The sequence below is a fragment of the Neomonachus schauinslandi genome, chromosome 1 (assembly GCF_002201575.2).
Source record: "Neomonachus schauinslandi chromosome 1, ASM220157v2, whole genome shotgun sequence".
Classification (NCBI taxonomy): Eukaryota; Metazoa; Chordata; class Mammalia; order Carnivora; family Phocidae; genus Neomonachus; species Neomonachus schauinslandi.
The window spans coordinates 2383117-2400991 of record NC_058403.1 but is presented as its reverse complement, the minus strand read 5'-3'; the positions used below and the strand labels follow the sequence as shown (position 1 = coordinate 2400991).

Sequence of the window (17875 nt, the reverse complement as noted above, 5' to 3'; positions counted from 1 at the left end):
TGACAAAACTGCAAACTGGCTGATCCCCATTCCCAGGAGCTGGTCCGCATTGTGCGATTTCATGCACAGGAATATCTCTCACCAGTGAGAGACGTTGCCGTGAGAAGGGTCTACAATGTGTTGTCAAACCAAAGGGACGTGTACAGTTTAATCCTATTGATGTTAAAGACACAAGTGTATATAAAATCGTATCTAAAAGGTCTGAAGGCTCAACATCAGCGTATTAACAGTGGTTATGTTTTGGGGTTGATTATGGGGAGACGTGTTATTTCATGCACGCCTGAATTCCTGGGATTGGAATTCTGGGCAGCTCCGCTCAATCCCTGCACCGAGGGCTGTGGCCAGCCCCCAGCAGCCCAGGGCCGTGTCCCAGGACCACGCAGCCCCCTGTGGGTTCATGCCTGGGAGCCCCTCCCCTCCCTCCTTGCAGCATTATTGAGCGGTCACATTTGTGAATGCGCCCCTGCCCCGTTAAAGTGTCCGTATATGGGTGCCCTGCAAGCTGGGCCCCTCTTTCTTGAGGACCTGGAAGCCGTTCCCTTGCATGGAGCCCTGCAGAAGGAGTGGAGTCCCAGCCTGACAATCCCCTCCTCCCTCCTCCCTCCTCCCTTGGGAACACCGCTGCTGTGGCCTCTGGGCAAAGCCAGTGGGCTCAGCTCTTCTGAAATTGCATCGTTACTGGGAATTACAAATAAAATCCGTCTCTGTAACTAGTCACTAGTGTCAGCCTTCGTGTATCTTTGGCAGGATTTTTTTTAATAATCTGGTATTACTCTCATTAACAACAAAATATTTCCATTATAAAAATTACTGCTTTACTCGTCATGGGTTCAAAAATCAAGCCGTGTGTGGAGTCCAGTGGGAAAATGTACGTAATGCTGTAGGAATAGCAGGGAGCTCCTATCCCTGGGAAAGCAGGTGAATGCATCCGAGTGGCTTGAACCGCTAGGAGCTCCTGTCCTGGACCTCTGGCCACACAGTGCAGCTCGAAGAGAGATGAGCGCAGCCCCCCCCCCCCCAGCCCCCAGCAGCAAAGGAAGGTCCTGAGGATCCTGTGTGCAGACACCGGCGGTGGGGGGCAGCCTTCGCCCCCAAAGTGCTGGTGCTGCCCCAGGGACAGAGCCCCATGTGCCAGGATCCAAACATGGGCACCAGCAGGGATGGGGGCAGACTGGCCCGAGGGAGAGCATCCCCAGGATGAGACCCAACACCCCCAGAGGGAGTTACGGAGGAGAACACTCCTGGGCGGTTCACTTGGGTTCCTAAGACCAGTGATTTGTGTGCTTCCATGGGGTTCTGATCCCAGTCATTCTGGAAATACATCTACCGTTGTTGGATTAATTTCACTTGCCTTTCCATCAAGGGTGCTGGGATTCACATGCATCTGTATGCACATGAATGCACACACCCGTGCACACACACAGAAACATGCATGCACACACATGGAGAAACACACATGCACACAAGGAACACCTGGAAACACACATGTACAATGGAGCACATGGAAACACACATGCACACACAGAAACACCACACACGGAACACATGGAAACACATGTACACACGGAAATATGCGTGCATACACAGGAACATACGCACACACAGGAACAAGTATGCACATGCACAGAAAGACGCACACATGGAAACACATGCACACACAGGAACACACCTGCACACACATAAGCAAGAGCATGTGGGTGGATTTTATTTTGTGAACTCTGTAACATATTTCTAGATGGGTGGAGATGGCTCCCGGTGACAACGTGACCCCGGGGATAGTGGCCTGTAGTGCAGGGGAGAACCAGCCCCCAGCCCACAGAGTCTGCAGAGGTTTTCTCTCTAGAACAGTCTATCACACACCTCCGCCGGCACCATGACCTGACTCGCTGTCAAAGAGGATCATCAGGCCAGCTCGGGGCGTGGGGAGACGATGGGGTATGTCAACCCCGAGCAAACCTGAAAGCAGGTTTGGTTGGAAGCATGGTCATCCTCAGGACACACACGCACACACATGGGGAACTAGGGGACGCCAGCCGGCTCGAGGTCGGGGCCTGGGGGTCACAGGCAGGGAGACCTTTTAAGTTATGGTCCCAGGCGGGACAGCTCTGAGAAGGGAAGGGGGCACTGTTATCAATGACGCCAGGACAGGAGCCTAATGCGGGCAGTCCTGGGCAACCCTGGGCATCGGTCACCCCCTGGCGCAGTGTCCCTGAGAGTCCACTCCACGTTGGTGGACGTGTGGCCTTGACCCACTACAACCACTGAACCGAACTCTGAGAGGGACCTGCTTTGGGGCAGCAGGACCTGAGGCTGGGCCGGAAGGCCCACTTCCAAGTCTGTCCCCAGCTCCTCCCTGGGGTCCACATGGTCCACCCCAGGGGCGGGGTGGGCCCGGTGGCCTGGCTGGAGTGTGGCAGCGAGCCGGCATCCTGGGGGGGCGGGTGCTGGCCACGTGAGAGGGTGAGGCATGTGTTCACATCTGACCAAGGAATCTCGGTTCCTGTGGGGCTGGCAGCTGGGGAGGTGAGGCTGCTGTGGAACTGGGGGGGGTTTTCAACAAGGCAGATGCGGAGCTCCCAGATGACTGGCCACTAGCCCCCGCGACCTGCCCCAGGGAACCGGACGCAGGTGTCCAGATGAGCCTGCATATGCGTGGGCACAGCGGCCCTGTTCTCAGCGCCCAAAAGGTGCAAGCGACCCACGTGTCCGCGGACGGACAGATGGAGCAACCTGCTGGGGTCTGTGCACACGGGGAATAGCACTCGGCCCTGGAAAGGACATGGATGGACCTCCGGGACGTTATGCTCCGCGTGGTTTCGCTCATGTGAATTGTGCGGGACAGGCAGGCCCAGACATGTGGGGGGCAGGGGGCGGCTGCTGAGGACTGGGGGCAGGCGGGAGTGGGGCGTGATGGCTGGAGGAGAGAGTTCCGGAGCTGGATGGTGGGGATGTTTGCACGGCCCTGTGAGCGCTCGGGCGCCACTGACCCGCACACTTTGAAATGATCCAAGTGGCAAATGTGACATGTATTTCACACCATAAACACTGGGGTGGAGGTTTGCTGGCACCAGGCTCAGAGTAGCCCGCCCCCCTCGAGCCTCCACGGAGCACAGCATTTAGTTGCTGCGTCCCTCACTCCTGGCGGTGAGGCCGGGGAGCGGAGGGGACAGGGGAACACGGCATGGCGGCACCTCCCCAGGGGGAAGAGCCCCCTCTCGGACCCTCTCACTGGGACGTGAGAAGCTGCCCCCCGCGGCTGCACGCAGTGTTTGCACGTGAGACCCTCTACCTGTCGGTGTGGGTTTGCTCCTTCAGGATTCCTCCTGTAGGTGTCGTTGGGGCATCCTGGGGTCCCCCCCGGCTTTGTCCTCCGTCTGGGGTGTGAGAGAGTTCCTTTACCTGCAGGATGCCTGTGGCTGGTGTGGATGTGAATCTCTAGGTGTCCCCAGTGTGGACATGGCGGTGAGGACCAGGACAGGTGCCGCCCAGCCGGATCTGCGGTGTTTGGGGTGAGCGTATGCTGCGGCCGCATGCCCTGCAGTGGGGGTCTCCCCGGAGGACTCACACCCCGCGGACGCAAGGTCCCAAGCACCCCAGGGCGGGGAGGAGAGACACGGGGTGCGCAGGTGCATTCGTGGGAAAACCTCCTGAGCCCTGGGTTCAAGTGAACCTGGGTTCACCACTCACGCACCTGAGATTTTAGGCAAGTTATGTGAACTTTTTGAGCCTTGGTTTCCTCAAATGTAAAACGGGATATGATAGTAACAATCTGAGAGCATGTACTCCTGGAGTTCCTGCAAGAGGTGCTTGCTCCCGCTGTGCATGCGGAGACGCCGGGCTGTCCCCACCCCTGCGGCGGTGTCCTGAGCCTCCCGCTGTCACAGCCTGCCGGGCCCGAGCGAGAAGTGGCCATGGTCACCGTCACCGTGGGGAGGGTCCTCCTGCATCCAGGGCACCGCAATGAGTGCTTGCTGGTTTAATCCAGAAGAAAAGCGGTTTTCCTTTTTAGATAAATGTATTTCCCTTACGTACTTAGAACTGGACCTGTGGTGCCTTAGCTGCCAGAAAAGAGCCAAATTCATGCCTGATCCTTTCAACTCTGATTCCTTATGCTTTCTTTAACAGAAGCTCTCTTTATATGCTTATCTTGCACCCTTCCTTTTTGGTTTTGTGGTTGTCGGTTTATTGTGCTTTTGAAAATGCTGTGGCTTTAAAAACAAAACCGATTTTTTAATTACCCAAGCGGTACAAAGTTAAAAACGAGGGTGCCTGGGTGGTTCATTCGTCAAGCGTCTGCCTTCAGCTCAGGTCATGGTCCGAGGGTCCTGGGATCGAGCCCCGCGTCGGGCTCCCTGCTCTGCGGGGAGTCTGCTTCTCCCTCTCCCTCTCCCCCTGCTTGTGTTCCCTCTCTCGCTGTCTCTCTCTCTGTCAAATAAATAAATAACATCTTAAAAAAGAAGAAAAATCACAGATCAGGGAGCTTCTGGGTTAGTGACTGCATCCGTGTGCACCCAACTCCACCCTCAGGTCCCTTCATTGCCCCATCCCAGGATCCACTCCCTCCGGCCCTTGGGAGCATGGGGTCTGCCTGTCCGGGTCCCCTACGATGTGCCCAGAGTATGTGGAATGCTGTGCAGCTTGAGTTCTTCCTGTAAGTGGGATCATATAACACACACCATGTACTACTCTTTGTATTCAACCCCATACCTTGGAGATCTTTCGAAATGTCACATAGCAAATATCATGATATTTGAAGTGATTTAATGCGGAGTCACGGGCCCCTCCCGCTGCCCCCGCCTCGGTTACCACAGGTGGGGGTCCCGGGGGGGATGTCACTCAGCCAGTGTTGCTATTCTGCTTGTCGCCCTGTGTGTGTTCCCACAAAATCATGCGGTCTGGAGACCAGACTTCTGGCTAAATCAAGGGGCTCTCCTCGGATCGGGGAGGAGCGTTGGGTCACAGCAAGCTGCGGGAGCAAGCCGGCGCTTACCGCGAAACAGGGTTGAAGTCGAAGGGCCCCCGGACGGCCCGCGCCTTCCAGCCACTGCTGTGTCCCTCCTGGGCCCGGGGTGTGTGCCGTCAGGCTGGCACTCGCTGGCCATCTCTGCTTACGGACGCTGCATCTGATGATGACTCCGGATGTCCACACTCGGGTGCTGTGGGCAGACTGTGGTGCCCAGACGGCTGGCACTCGGCAAGGCAGAAGCCTCGGGCTGCCAAGGGCCTCAAGAGAGGCATGCACAGGCCAGGGGGCCGGACCAGGAGGGGCAGGTGGACCACACTGAGCAGGAGGGTAGAACCGGATGTGGAAACCCCCCTTTCCAGGGAGGCACAGTAAGACGGGGCGTCCTGAGCGCCCTGAGTGTGCCAGCCTGAGCAGGCTGTCACCGGGCGATTCTGGGGTGAGGTGCAGGGGCTCCGCCGATAGGCCATCTCCCATCCAGCCCCTCCCCTGGGTTGAGAACTGTTCCAGCTGCTTGGCCCCTAGACCTAGAACAAACCCCTAAGCTTGGGCTTTCCTGTCCCCCGTGCTTGTCATCACGCCCGAGCAGAGACTGCACCCCGATCACCAAGCCCAGGCCTGGGCTGAGTCTGTGATTTGCTGGGTGTTGTGGGTTCAGCTGTGGCCCCCAGAAAGATATGTTGGAGCCCTAATCCCCAGTTCCTGCAAATGTGACCTTGTTTGGAGACTGGGTCATCGCAGACGTAATGAGTTAAGACGATTTCAGACTGGAGCGGGGTGGACCCTAATCCAGTGGCTGTGTCCTTACGTGGAGGCCGAGCGAAGACACAGGGAGAAGCCACGTGACGATGGAGACACAGCGCGGGCTGATGTGGCACAAGCCAGGGGACCCTGGAGCCCCCGGAGCTGGACGAGGCAGGACGGATCCTCCCCCAGAGCCTTCAGAAAGGGCAGGGCCCTGTGCGCCCTTGATCTGGGACGTCCGGCCTCCAGAATGTGGGAGGACAGACCTCCATTGTTCCAAGCTGCCCCGCATGCATTCATTTGTCCAGCAGCCCCAGGAAACTCATACCTCAGGTGATTTGTCTTATGGAAATGGCTTTTCTGGCTACATCCTGATCCTGTCCCCATCCCCCAAACATTTCTGGGAATGGAGAGGCACCGGATGAGCATGTCGCATAAACCTGTCCTCACCCCAAGGCCACCAGGATCTACACAGAGGGCACTGGAAACAGCTAAGGAAGTCGGAGGCCAGCAGTGCAGACATAAACATATTTCCAGCAGAATGGGCCCCGTGGAGGCCTTCCTCTCAGCTCTGGCTACGGGGCTCCTGAGGGGCCTCCTGCTCGGTGACCTTCTTGAGCCTCACTCAGGTGGGCCTGGACCCCACAGACCCCGCTCTGCTCTGCGCGTCTTCGAGAAGCTCCTGGAAGCTCCTGGAAGCCTGGTGTGTAGCTCCCAGCTCGGTGGAAGGGACGCCTCAAAGTTCTCTCCCTGTCTGAGGCTTCACCTTCGTCTACACTGGGGCTGCCTACCATCTTTCCCCCTGGTGCCACGGGGGCCCCCTCGAAGCCAAGCTGCTGACCCTGCCCTGGGTTGTCTTGGGCTGGGTCTTGGCCCCACTGGCACAAAGCTGAGGCCTAGCTGGGTCATGTTTGCCTGGGCCTGGAGGTGAGCGTACCGTGTGCCCCTCGGGGTGGCCCTGGGAGGGAGGCTGGGGCACGTGGCCTGTAGGCATGGGGAAGGGGGGGGACAGAATCAACCCGAAGCAGAGATGGGGTGCCTTGCCCTAACTCACCCCTCCCCATGAGCCTGCGAACCCGGGCCTCCTCCTTCCTGAAACAGACCCTCAGGTAGAACACGCAGCTCAACCCTCTCCCCCTCCACGGCCCACGACCCTGACACGGTCCCAGGACAGCCGAGCAGAGCTCACGTCCGACAGACATCAGGACCCGCCAGCCGCGAGACAGGCGCTCCCTCCCCGCCGTTCACGCCCACAGGTGCCAGGGACGCACACTCCGGTGAGAGCGGAGCCCTCTTCCTTTCTTTATCCAAACGTTTTACTGGAGCCTGAATGGGGCGCAGCCGTAGGGAGACGTGCGCGAGTTTCTTCTGTACGGGATTCCTCCTCTGATATGACAAGTGGCATTCATCACTTTAAAGATAATGATGTTTGTGAGAGCAAATATTATTTTGCTCTAATTTTATTTTGCTAAAGGCAGTTTGTAAATTGTTTGGATTGGGAGTTCTGGAAAACCAACCCCATTTTCATATCGGATTCCATAATGAAATGAGACGCGCACTCCCATAGGGACAGCACACTCGCTGCAGGCCGCGTGAGGCTCTGAAGCCGGAGCTTGGTGGCGGGGGGCCCTGAGTCAGGGGATGGCCCCACGAGGCAGGGGTGTGTGCGGTGACCTGCTCCCGGGACAGCCCAGTCAGGGTGGAGGTCAGCTGGCTCCAGGCCCTGTGCCTGGGTGGGGCCACGGGGGCGGCACACGGGGCCTGACCCCGGGTCCGGGAGCTGGTGCCCTTCTCCGTGGGGCAGTGTGAGCCTCCTGCTCAGCAACGGGGTCCAAGGGTCTGAACAAGCAGCCCAGGAACCCCATGAATTGCCGGCAACCCCAGGAGCTAGGAGAGGGGCCTGGGCCGAATCATCGCCAGAGGAAACCACGCCCGCCGATGGCACCTTGACCTCGGACCCCTGGCCTCCAGGCCCGTGGGAGGATCTCATTTGCCATCTCTGTCCCCCATCTGTCCTTGGCAGTGGCGGCCCCAGGGCACGCACCCCGGGCTGGGTTGGGGCTCCAGCAGAGCAGGGTTGAGCACGCCCTCAGGGAGAAGTACGTGACTGTGTTCGGTGTGGGCAGAGAGGGCAGGGACGTTTCAGTTTCCTCTCCTTGGGCACCCCTGCAGCCTGGGTTGCTGCATTTATTTTGATAGATTTTTTAAAAATAAAGGTAAAGCCCTTCTTGCAACGTTCTCAGACTCAGCATGTGTCGGAGTCCCCGGAGGGCTTGTTAGAACACAGATCCCTGGGCCCCGTCCCCGAGTTGTTGATTTGGCAGGTCTGGGGTGAGCCCGGAAAACTGGCTTCCTGAGGCTCCCATCTTGCCTGGGGCAGGCCCCGGGTCACCTTCTAAGAATGACTGCTTTATAGAGTTGAACAGGTAAATGCATAAATAATTCAAATCATAAAATAGAATCCCCGACCTTCCCGGATGAAGAGGGAGGAAGAGCTGATCGAGGTGATCATCATGCCCACCCGAGCCCTGCCATGCAGCTGATTTTATCTAGCACCCCACGCCAGACACCCCGTGAGGCACCATTGACCTGATACCTATCGATCCTCACAACACTTCCGAAGGCAGTGTTTCCTTTCAATCTCCCATTTGAAGTGGGGAAACAGAGGCGCAGCGTGGTTAAAAACCTGCCTAAGGTCACACAGTCATAAGCGGCAGAGGCAGGATTGGGACCCAGGAGACGGGCCCAGCGAGGATGGCGGGTTGCTGGATGTCTCTGGAGCACGATTCAGAGGGGCGCAGGTTCATTTCAGTGGGAGCTGGAGCCCGGAGGGCCGAGGAGACAGGCCTGAGGCCGTGGGAAGAGTGCAGTGAGATGGGCAGGTCCGCGGGGGGACGGGGCCCCCTCAGGGTTCTGCTGGCATCTGGAGAATGCGGGTTTCTTACTTCAGACACCAGCAGAAACTCAGAGCCGTACAGTAGTGTTGATTGTCTTAGTAAATAGATCGTGATGATTTGTAATTAGCAATTCATTTTCTGCGAGAAGATTGTTTCTCAGTTGCTTGGAAATAGTCTTTGAGTATCTCCAATATTCCCTCCACAATTGTACTTTACTGATTTGCAGCGAGCTGCACCACCACCGTGACGAGGGGGCACAGGGCGAAAGCGAGGCAGGCCCGGATCGGCCCGCAGGGCCGCGAAGCCCCGAATCTTCCAGCACCGACTCTTGGTGTCTGGCTCTAGGGTTGAGCAGCGGAAAGGGGGAGTTCTAGGTGGGAGAGCTGTTTGGGGCCTCCCCATAACCTGTAGGTCAGGGGGAGGGGCCCGAGGGGCTGCTGGCCACGGCCTTGCCCGCAAGGGTTCAGCCCCAGGAGATGTTCAGCAAGCAGGAGCTCAGAGGAGACATGAGGGACGGGCAGTGGGGGCCATCGCCATGGACCACTGCGGCGGGGAGGCGGGCTGGATGCGCATCTGGGGGGCAGAGCCGGGGCACAGGACTGGCAGGGCTGCGAGGGCAGGAGGACAGAACGCCACCACAACTGTCTGCCTGGGCTGTCGACCAAAATCCTGCAGATGGGGGCTCCAACCTGTTATTACCTGTTACATCCCTCCCCTCCTGCTCTGGGGGGTAAAGTCTGAGCCCCAGGCCAGGACATGTGGACTCCTGGACGTGTGGACGTCACCGCCTCCACCCCGTGTCCTCAGGAGGGCTGGCTCATGCACTCGCCCTCAGTGGAGGGACCACTGTCTGGCTGAGGGGGCCCCGAGGAGCTCACAGCACAGCGACGGCTTTGGGGGACAGGGAGGAATCCAGGGGGCAAATTCTTCTTCCTGCCTCACGAATGGCCAGGAGCTGAGACAGAGCGGCCGGCGTGGGCTGAACCCCACATTCTTCCTGCCCTCCTGCCCCCCATCCCCCTTGCCCCTTCCTGTTTTCCTTGTCCTCCCATCCCCCACCCCCCACCCCTCCTGGCCTGTCTCTTCCCTCCCTCCAGCTGCCCTGGGTTGCTGACGGTGTTCCCTGCGCTGCACTTCTTACCCCCCCGACTCGTTTACTTTACCCCTGGACGTTTGGGCCTCTTCACCCCCTGCTCCTCTTCCCCATCCCCCATCCCTCTGGCAGCCGCCAGTCTGTTCTCTGCATTTATGCGTCTGGTTCTGGTTTTGTTTGGTTTCTTGAATTCCACATGTCAGTGAGGTCATACGATCACTGTTCTCTGACTGACTTACTTCACTTTGCATGATACCTTCTAGTTCCATCCATGTTGTGGCAAATGGTAAGATTTCATTCTTTTTTATGGCTGAGTAATAGTCCATTCCACACACACACACACACACACACACACACACACACACACACACCCCACATCTTCTTTACCCATTCATCAGTGGATGCACACTGGGGCTGCTTCCATATCCTAGCTGTTGTAGACAATGCTGCTATAAACATCAGAGTGCATATATATTTTCAAATTAGTGTTTTCATTTCCTTTGGGTAAATACCCAGTAGTGTAATTACTGGATCATAGCGTAGCTCTATTTTTAACTTTCTGAGGACCCTCCATACTGTTTTCCAGAGTGGCTGCACCAGCTCACATTCCCACCAGCAATGCACGAGGGTTCCTTTTTCTCCACATCCTCGCCAACACTTTTTGTTTCTTGCGTGTGTGTGTGTGTGTGTTTAATTTTAGCCATTCTGACAGGTGTGAGGTGGTATCTCGCCGTGGTTTGGATTTGTATTTCCCTGATGATGAATGATGCTGAGCATCTTTTCATGTGTCTGTTGGCCATCTGGATGTCTTCTTTGGAGAAATGTCTGTTCAGCCCATGTTTTCTTGAGTACTGACAGTCAAAGCCAATCGCAAAAGCCCAGGCATGTGCTGGGTGAGTGGAAGGAGGTGGGCAGAAGGCGGCCGCTGAGCGGATCTGCCCCTGGGAGTCCAGGCAGGGGTCAGAGTGGGGGTCGAGGGTGCCCCCCGTGGAGGTAAGAGTCCTACCTTGTGGGCAGAGTCCACACTCCCTGGTGTACAGGGAGATCTTACAAATTCAAACCCCGTCTTCATCAGGGCAGAAACGTCCTTGAGACCACGACGCTTCCATGAGCCAGGCTATAACATCAATGACGGCGGGTTTGCCGTGAGAAGGCCCGGCTCTCAGCAGTCCACCTGCTCGTCGATTCTAGATTGCCTGGTGTTGGGGTGGCGCTCGCGTGGCAGAGTGGTTCGCACCTGGGGGCTTGTACGGCCCTGGGAGGGAGCAGACAGCCAGCCCACTTCCATTCGAGGGGGGCACCCCCTCCTGGGGCAGAGAGGCCGGGGGGCGTGTGTGCTCAGGTCTCTTGGTAGCAACAGTAGTGGACGTGTCACACCTAGACTCTCATTTCACCTGCAAGACAGTTTTGCACCAGGAATTCTGATCCCCATTTTGCTCCAGAGATCACACATGCCAAGGTCACAAGCGATGAAGTTGGGAGTTGGCAGGGATCTGGCCATGGCGGGAGGGGCTGCAGAAGGAGCCAGAGCCTCTATGTCCCCAGGAGAGAGGGTCAGAGATGGGTTGGCACCGCATCCCACGTAGGCATCCTGCCGACGCCCTAGGAATGAGTCTGAGCCTCAACCGCTAGGCCCAGAGGGGTGTGCAGACCATCCAGGCCACCCTCCCACCTGCTGGGAGCGTCCACTCCTATCCCCAACTCTGCAGCGGCTCTCGCCCAAATTCTCCGTGAATGGCAAGTGCCTGGCCAACTTCCAGGGAGGGATGTTTTTTTCTGTCAAGGGATGGAGGTTCTGCTCCTCCTACTTTTATTCATTATTCACAAGGAGTTGGGCAAAGAAGCTCTCCAGCCAAAGGGACTAGGCCTTGATACTCCCAGGCTGTATGACCTCCGGCAAGTTACTTAGCCTCTCTGTGCTTCAGTTTCGACACCACAGTCCCTACGTCACAGAGTCGTTAGAACAGCATGGCATGTAGAGGACCCGCAGCAGGTGCTGGCTCCTGTCCCCAGCATCGTCATCCCTGTCATCACTGTTTCACTATTCCTAGCCCCGATTCTGATTCGCTGGGTCGGCAGGTGCAGAGACTCTCTCTCGAGGATGATTGCTAGACAGTCATTACTTTTGCTCTTGTTTCTCTTTCCTGCAAGATTCCAGGGGCCCTCTAGATCTTGTTCCACAAAGGCGGAGGTCCCAGCTGAGCCCCGGCTGAGGGGGGGCGGCAGGGACGGGAATGGCAGAGCAGAGCCGCTCTGCTTTCTCCGACGGCGTGCCCGTGACAGCTCTCCTGCCCGCACCCTTGACCTGAGAAGACTTAGCGTTACATGAGTAATACATGCTTCTTGCAAAAAATAAACATAATGAGAGAGAGAGAACACGTGTGTATGGGCCGAGTGTTTGGGGGGCTGTCACCCCCAAATTCATGTTAAGTCTTGTATTTGGCATATGTTAAATGTACTGTTTGGAGAGGGGGTCTTTAAAGAGGTCACTAGGTGGCCCTAATGTAGTAGGACTGGTGTCCTTATAGGAAGAGGAGATGAGGACAGACACACATGCAGGGGCGACCACGTGAGGCCGCGGGAGAAGGTAGCATTCCCCCCCCATCAAGGAAAGAGGCCTCAGCGGGAGGCGATGCTGCCGACAGCGTGACCTTGGACTTCCAACCTCCAGCCTGAGAGGGTGGACCGTTGTTTGGGTCGTGCCCGCTGTGGGGCTGTTAGTGTGGCCCCACAGACTAACACACCGTGTGCGGCGAAGACACTGCTCGTCCCTGGGGGCCCTCCAGTGATTCCGGGGATGCCCTCGGCGGCGGCAGAGCCTCCGAGTGTGAAAGCGGACAGTGCCCAGGGGCTGGGGGCAGCAGGGCCGGGTGGGGTTCCAGGGTGGAAATGAGCAGGCAAGATGGGACAGTGACAAGGGCCACGAGGACACTGAAGGGTGCTGCTGGGGAGACTGGGAGTCGGCGGGGTGGGGAAGGGCCCCTGGGAGGGATGGCAGAGAAACCTCCAGCATGGCTTTCCCCGCGTGCCTTCACCTGGCCCTCCCAGAGCCCTCACGGGGCAGGTGGGGTGGCACATGACTCCCCTTGAACCATACGGGGAACTGAGGTGCAGAAGAGCAAGATGATCCACTCAGCCAGGTGAGAACCCGATCCCCCCACCGAACCAGCCCTGTGACAGCAAGTCCAAGGGTCCTTCCATCTGGGACGACCTCTCCCGTCCCCACCAGTTCTGGGTCCAGACGCAGAGGAGGCTTGTGTGACAGGAGTCATTCCATCTCACGGGGCGGAGGGCACCTGCCAGCCCGGCCTCCACCCCAAGCCCTGCCTAGCCCTGAGGAAACAGGAGCACGCACACTCACTTCAAAACTACACTGTTCCCGTCCACAGCCCGTCCCCCAGTGAAAGGATGTGCTTCTTTTGCGTGTCTTGACGTGACCCTCATGTCCCTCCTCCTCTGCGTGTTCCCAGAAAGTGATGGTGAGCTTGCTTTTAATGCCCCCGCTGGTGTGCAGACCAAGTCCTTCCCAGGGGCCAGCAAAGTGCGGTCCGGGGGCACTTCTCCATGCCTCTTTTTCCAGAAACAACTCCTCTTCCATTATTCCGAGTATTTGGGTTTTTAGAGTATTTTATTCCCCATCACATCATGTTATCATCTGCGCAGGTAATAACCCCCAAAACCCTGGAGGTTCTCCTCCCCTTCATACTAACACACTGGGTTGTTTCTTCTGGAAGTATTTCCGGAGCCCCCCGACAACAGCGCTGACTAGCTCCCTTTCCTACTTCCCGCACGGTAGGTCTGTGAGCTGGGTTCGGGCTCTCCCGCAGGCATCAGAAATGCTATATTGCAACAGGTGAACGTGTAGAAATAGCATATTTTTTTGTTTTTTTGAACCCCAGAGAACAATCTGAAAGCTGATTTGGTGCAAAGAAAAAAATGACAGTTTTTGTGTGTCTGGGTGGGGGTGGGAGGGAGGGCGAGCCTCGTTTGAGCGATCACGCTGACTGCATGTTCCCCGCCTGCCTACCCTGTGGACAGAGCCAGCCCAGGGCAGTGGCCGCTGTCTTTATGAGGAGCCTGGGTCACGTTACCGATTTAGAGACCTGGGGGCCTTCAGGTCGGGGTCTGCACGCGCGCAAAATGCCCACCTGTACTGCAGAGTTGGCTGCAGCCCCGGGGAGCGCCCCAGTCGGGCAGCATCTCTGATGTGCAGGGCCGTCTGTGTCAGGTAGGGCCTCCAGGCAGAGCGCACGCAGTGCGGCTTAGGGCACAAGGGGCTTGAGGGCGTGGTAATGCCTGCAAAAGATAAAGGGGGGCAGGACTGGGCAGACGGAGTCTCAGACCTCCGCGCAGCTGCCCAAGGCTTGGAGCCCAGATGGCCTGTTGGGGGCGCCAGGCCCTGAGCTGACGCACTGCGGTACCCTACCCGTTCCCACACACTGGGCTACGCAGGGAGGGGACCTCACAGCCGGCTTCTGCTCGCCCTCCGGCCCAGCTGCCCTCCCTCTTGGCACCCCTGACTCTACCCGGGGCCTCACTAAGGGATGCTGAGGACAGTCCACGGCTATCAGCTGTGTGGCTCTCATCAGAACAGGCCCTGCGCTTGGCTCACAGGTCCTCAATCCCCACAGCTCGGCGGCTGCATCCGGAAGTTACTTCTCTCCCCGCCTGGCGGAGTGGGACACCCACCTTCATAGCTATAATGAGCCCAGATTCAAACCCGGGGCTTTATCCCTCCGCTGAGGGCCTCCCCACGTGCTGCACATTTGCCCGAGTTCTGTCCTCTGCAGAGCACTGGCTTCACCCACTCCTATGACCTTGACCTCCAGGCTGCTCCCGCCAGGCTTCCCCCCAGGGCGGGCCTCCACTTAATATTCTCCACTGACACTTGACGTCTCGTGTGACTCGGGACCTCCAGGCTGAACACCGTTTCTCAACAGCCACCTCGGGATGGGGTCGTAGTGTGCCCTGGGGGTTCCCAGTCTCTGCTGTGAAAAATCCCTTTTAGGGTTTTTGCCCATGGAGAAGCCCATTTTTAAAATAATTTGTCTCCTGTGGGGCTCCTGGGTGGTTCCGTTGGTTAAGCCTCTGACTCCTGATTTCAACTCAGGTCTTGATCTTGGGGTCGTGAGTTCGAGCCCCGTGTTGGGCTCCACACCCAGCGTGAAGCCGACTTAAAGTGCTACTCCTACCACTCCTAGTAGTAATTTGTCTCCTGAAAACTTACATTTGTAACCATTGTTTTTCCTGCTATGTATGAATTAAAAACATATAGCATCTATCCATTTGAGGCTAGAGGCTAGGTGCTGGAGTTAATCAATTTCTAGGAAAGTTACTATCTTTAGTTTTGGTAAATTTTTACATCTTGGGTAAATATGCACTTTAGACTTTTAGAAATGCCTGAGTTAGCCCCACAGCCATAGCTCTCTTGGCAAATTCTTGGGGATCAGGGAAGTCTGGGGTGGGAACCTCCTTGCTTTATAGGAAAGGGAACGAAGACCCAAATGGGTCATGTCCTTGACCAAGGTCACAGGCTAAGCTCCCAGCCTTGTCTCTCAGTTCCCCGGAGTGACGACAAGCTGACGTCCGTCCGTGTTTAGCTGCTCCGGGAAGCCCTCCTCAGCCCGGACCCACCTGGAGCCCACATTGCCACCCGAGCCCTTGAGCAGGCCTTGGGCAGGGCTCGACTGGGGAAGTTCTCCAATGAGACAGACTCTCCAAACGGGAAAGACTGCTTCTAGGCTTGGAGGCAGGCAACTGTCTGCCCTTTGATCTTAGGACCACCTCCTGGGCTCTGGTTTACTTACCTGTGAAATGGGATCAAGCCAGTTGGGTCAGAGATTTAGAGCAAGTAATGAATGGGGAGCCCTCTCCCAGGACCTACGTCCCCCTCGTCCCCCTCGTGGAGGGCACTCAAGTAACCCTCCCCTGCTTCTTAGTCATGCACCAAGCCCCTCTGTCTGCACATGTGTGCCACCTAACACCCTGGGTAAGACTTGTCCTTTCCTCATTTTAATTTAGGCAGCTGGGGACCCAAGTCCCTCTCCCAACACAGAAACCATCATTGCTGGGGCCACCTGGAGCCCCGCACAGCGGCTAAGTCAGGGTCCGGAGCCAGGCTTCGGCTCTGCTGTGCACGGGCAGCCGAGATGCTGGCCTCCCTGGGCCTCAGTCTCTCCAAAGGTAAAAGAGCTGCCAGTAGCGTGCATCTCAGGGCTGGGTTTTGATAAGTAGGTGAAATAATGCACATATATAATAAACTCAGTAAACCTTAGGGAGGACCACGTTTCCCGTCCATCTGAGTTCGTGCTCTGCCCAGGGCCCAGTAAGTAGTTAAGGGCTGGTTGGCTGACTTGCAAGTTTAAATGTTTACTCTGCTCATATGTTCAGTTGAGCTTTTCCAGATGCAAATTCCTGCTAGCTTAGGTCTGAATGATCATAGATTCTATCTGAATATAGATTAGATGACATTGATGATGCTTTACTGTGTTGAGACAAATACAGTATTTTGAGCTGATCTAAAAGTTCGAAGTAACTATTAAGTGGCCATCAAGTGTCTGAACGATGAGGTACATTTAATTCGTTTTTTAGAAGTATTTATAAAATGTGTGCATATAGTAAATTTAAACTTTACTACCTAGTAACAATGAAGTTGCCTTACCCCTGTCCAGCCAGTAACAGTCTCAGATAACAGTCTCACATTGATCCTTCCAGAAGTTTTCTGGATGTGTACATGCGTATACTGATTCTCAGTACAGGAAGGAGATCCTTGTATACACACTGCCCTGCATTTTTCCTCTCTGTCTTTTTTAATTTAACAGATGATCTTGGAGATTATATAATATCAGCATATGTAGAACCACATTAATTTTTTATTTTTTTATTTTTTTTTAAACATTTTATTTATTTGAGAGAGAGAATGAGATAGAGAGCATGAGAGGGGGGAGGGTCAGAGAGAGAGGCAGACTCCCGGCTGAGCAGGGAGCCCGACGTGGGACTCGATCCCGGGACTCCAGGATCATGACCTGAGCCGAAGGCAGTCGCTTAACCAACTGAGCCACCCAGGCGCCCAAAACCACATTAATTTTTTAATGTTCTAAATTAAAAATATTATTAAATGAATATGCTGGAGTTTATGGAACCAGGTGTCTATGGGTTGTTTCAGATTTTTGTTAATTATATGCCGTAAGTCAGAACATCCTTCTATGCACATCTGCAGGCGCCTGTGGGAATTTACCTGTAGGACAAGACAGCTAGAAGAGACGCTGTGGCTCCAGGGTTTTAGGAGTAATACATTTCCACCAACCATGCAAGCCATAACTCCTTTTTCAAGCATAAGGGAGTTGTGAGTAGAACAGGTGCACGTATGTGTATTTTATTTTATTTTAGTCCAAGTGTTTTCTGAAATAATGGGAGGAGGTTTAAAATAAGACCCAGCTGATTGTAACAGCGCCTGGTATTTTAAATAGTTTTCCAGTGAAACCGGTCCAAGTTCAGGAGGTCCAGCTTGACCTGAGGACCTGAACAGGCAGCGGGTCAGGCGAGGTACCCAGTGGAGAAAGCAGACTAGAGATGACCCTCCTCCTGGCTGCACTCCCTGCGACTGTCCAGGCTGGCCACCAGCAGGTGCTCCGTGGGGAACTCAGGCAACCCTGTCCAGCTCAGGCACTCTTCAGGCAAGAGGGGAGAGCGGTCAGTGACCTGGGAGCGGGGTACACTAGCGAGGCCGGTTCCGGGCTACCGCCCGCCCATCCCAGTTCCGGGAAGCTTCCTCCAGGATCAAATTGATACAATGTTGCCGGCCTGGTGCCAACTATAAATAAGTCAAAGGGCGCTGCACGTGGGTCTGAAATCTATCCTCCCGCGGAGCCGAGGCTCCCAAGACGGTCCCCACGGTGACGCGCGGGATCCACCCCCCGCGGCGGCGGTAACACCCCCCCTCCTCCCCCACCCCCCGGGCCGTGACCCGGGCTAGGGGAGGTGCTCACGCCCGGAAACAAGCCGGTGCCCGCGGGGGTGAGGGGACCCCAGGGAAATGGGGGGGTTTGCGGGGTCGCCCGACCCGCGGTGCTGTCTCCCCGCCCCCCCACATACTGCGCCCCCACCCGGTCCCCTCCCTGCGTCAGTCCCGCCTCCTGACCTGCCTGGCTGGTCCCTCAACCCACGTGCCCCGCCGGC

The 17875-nt window shown here is 56.4% G+C and overlaps 1 protein-coding gene across 1 annotated transcript in view; it reads left to right on the top strand.

Annotated features, from left to right (window-relative positions):
- Nucleotides 1–17875, top strand: part of AGPAT3 (1-acylglycerol-3-phosphate O-acyltransferase 3) — a 151699-nt gene that overhangs the window by 41941 nt on the left and 91883 nt on the right. The gene's annotated exons all lie outside the window — the stretch shown is intronic.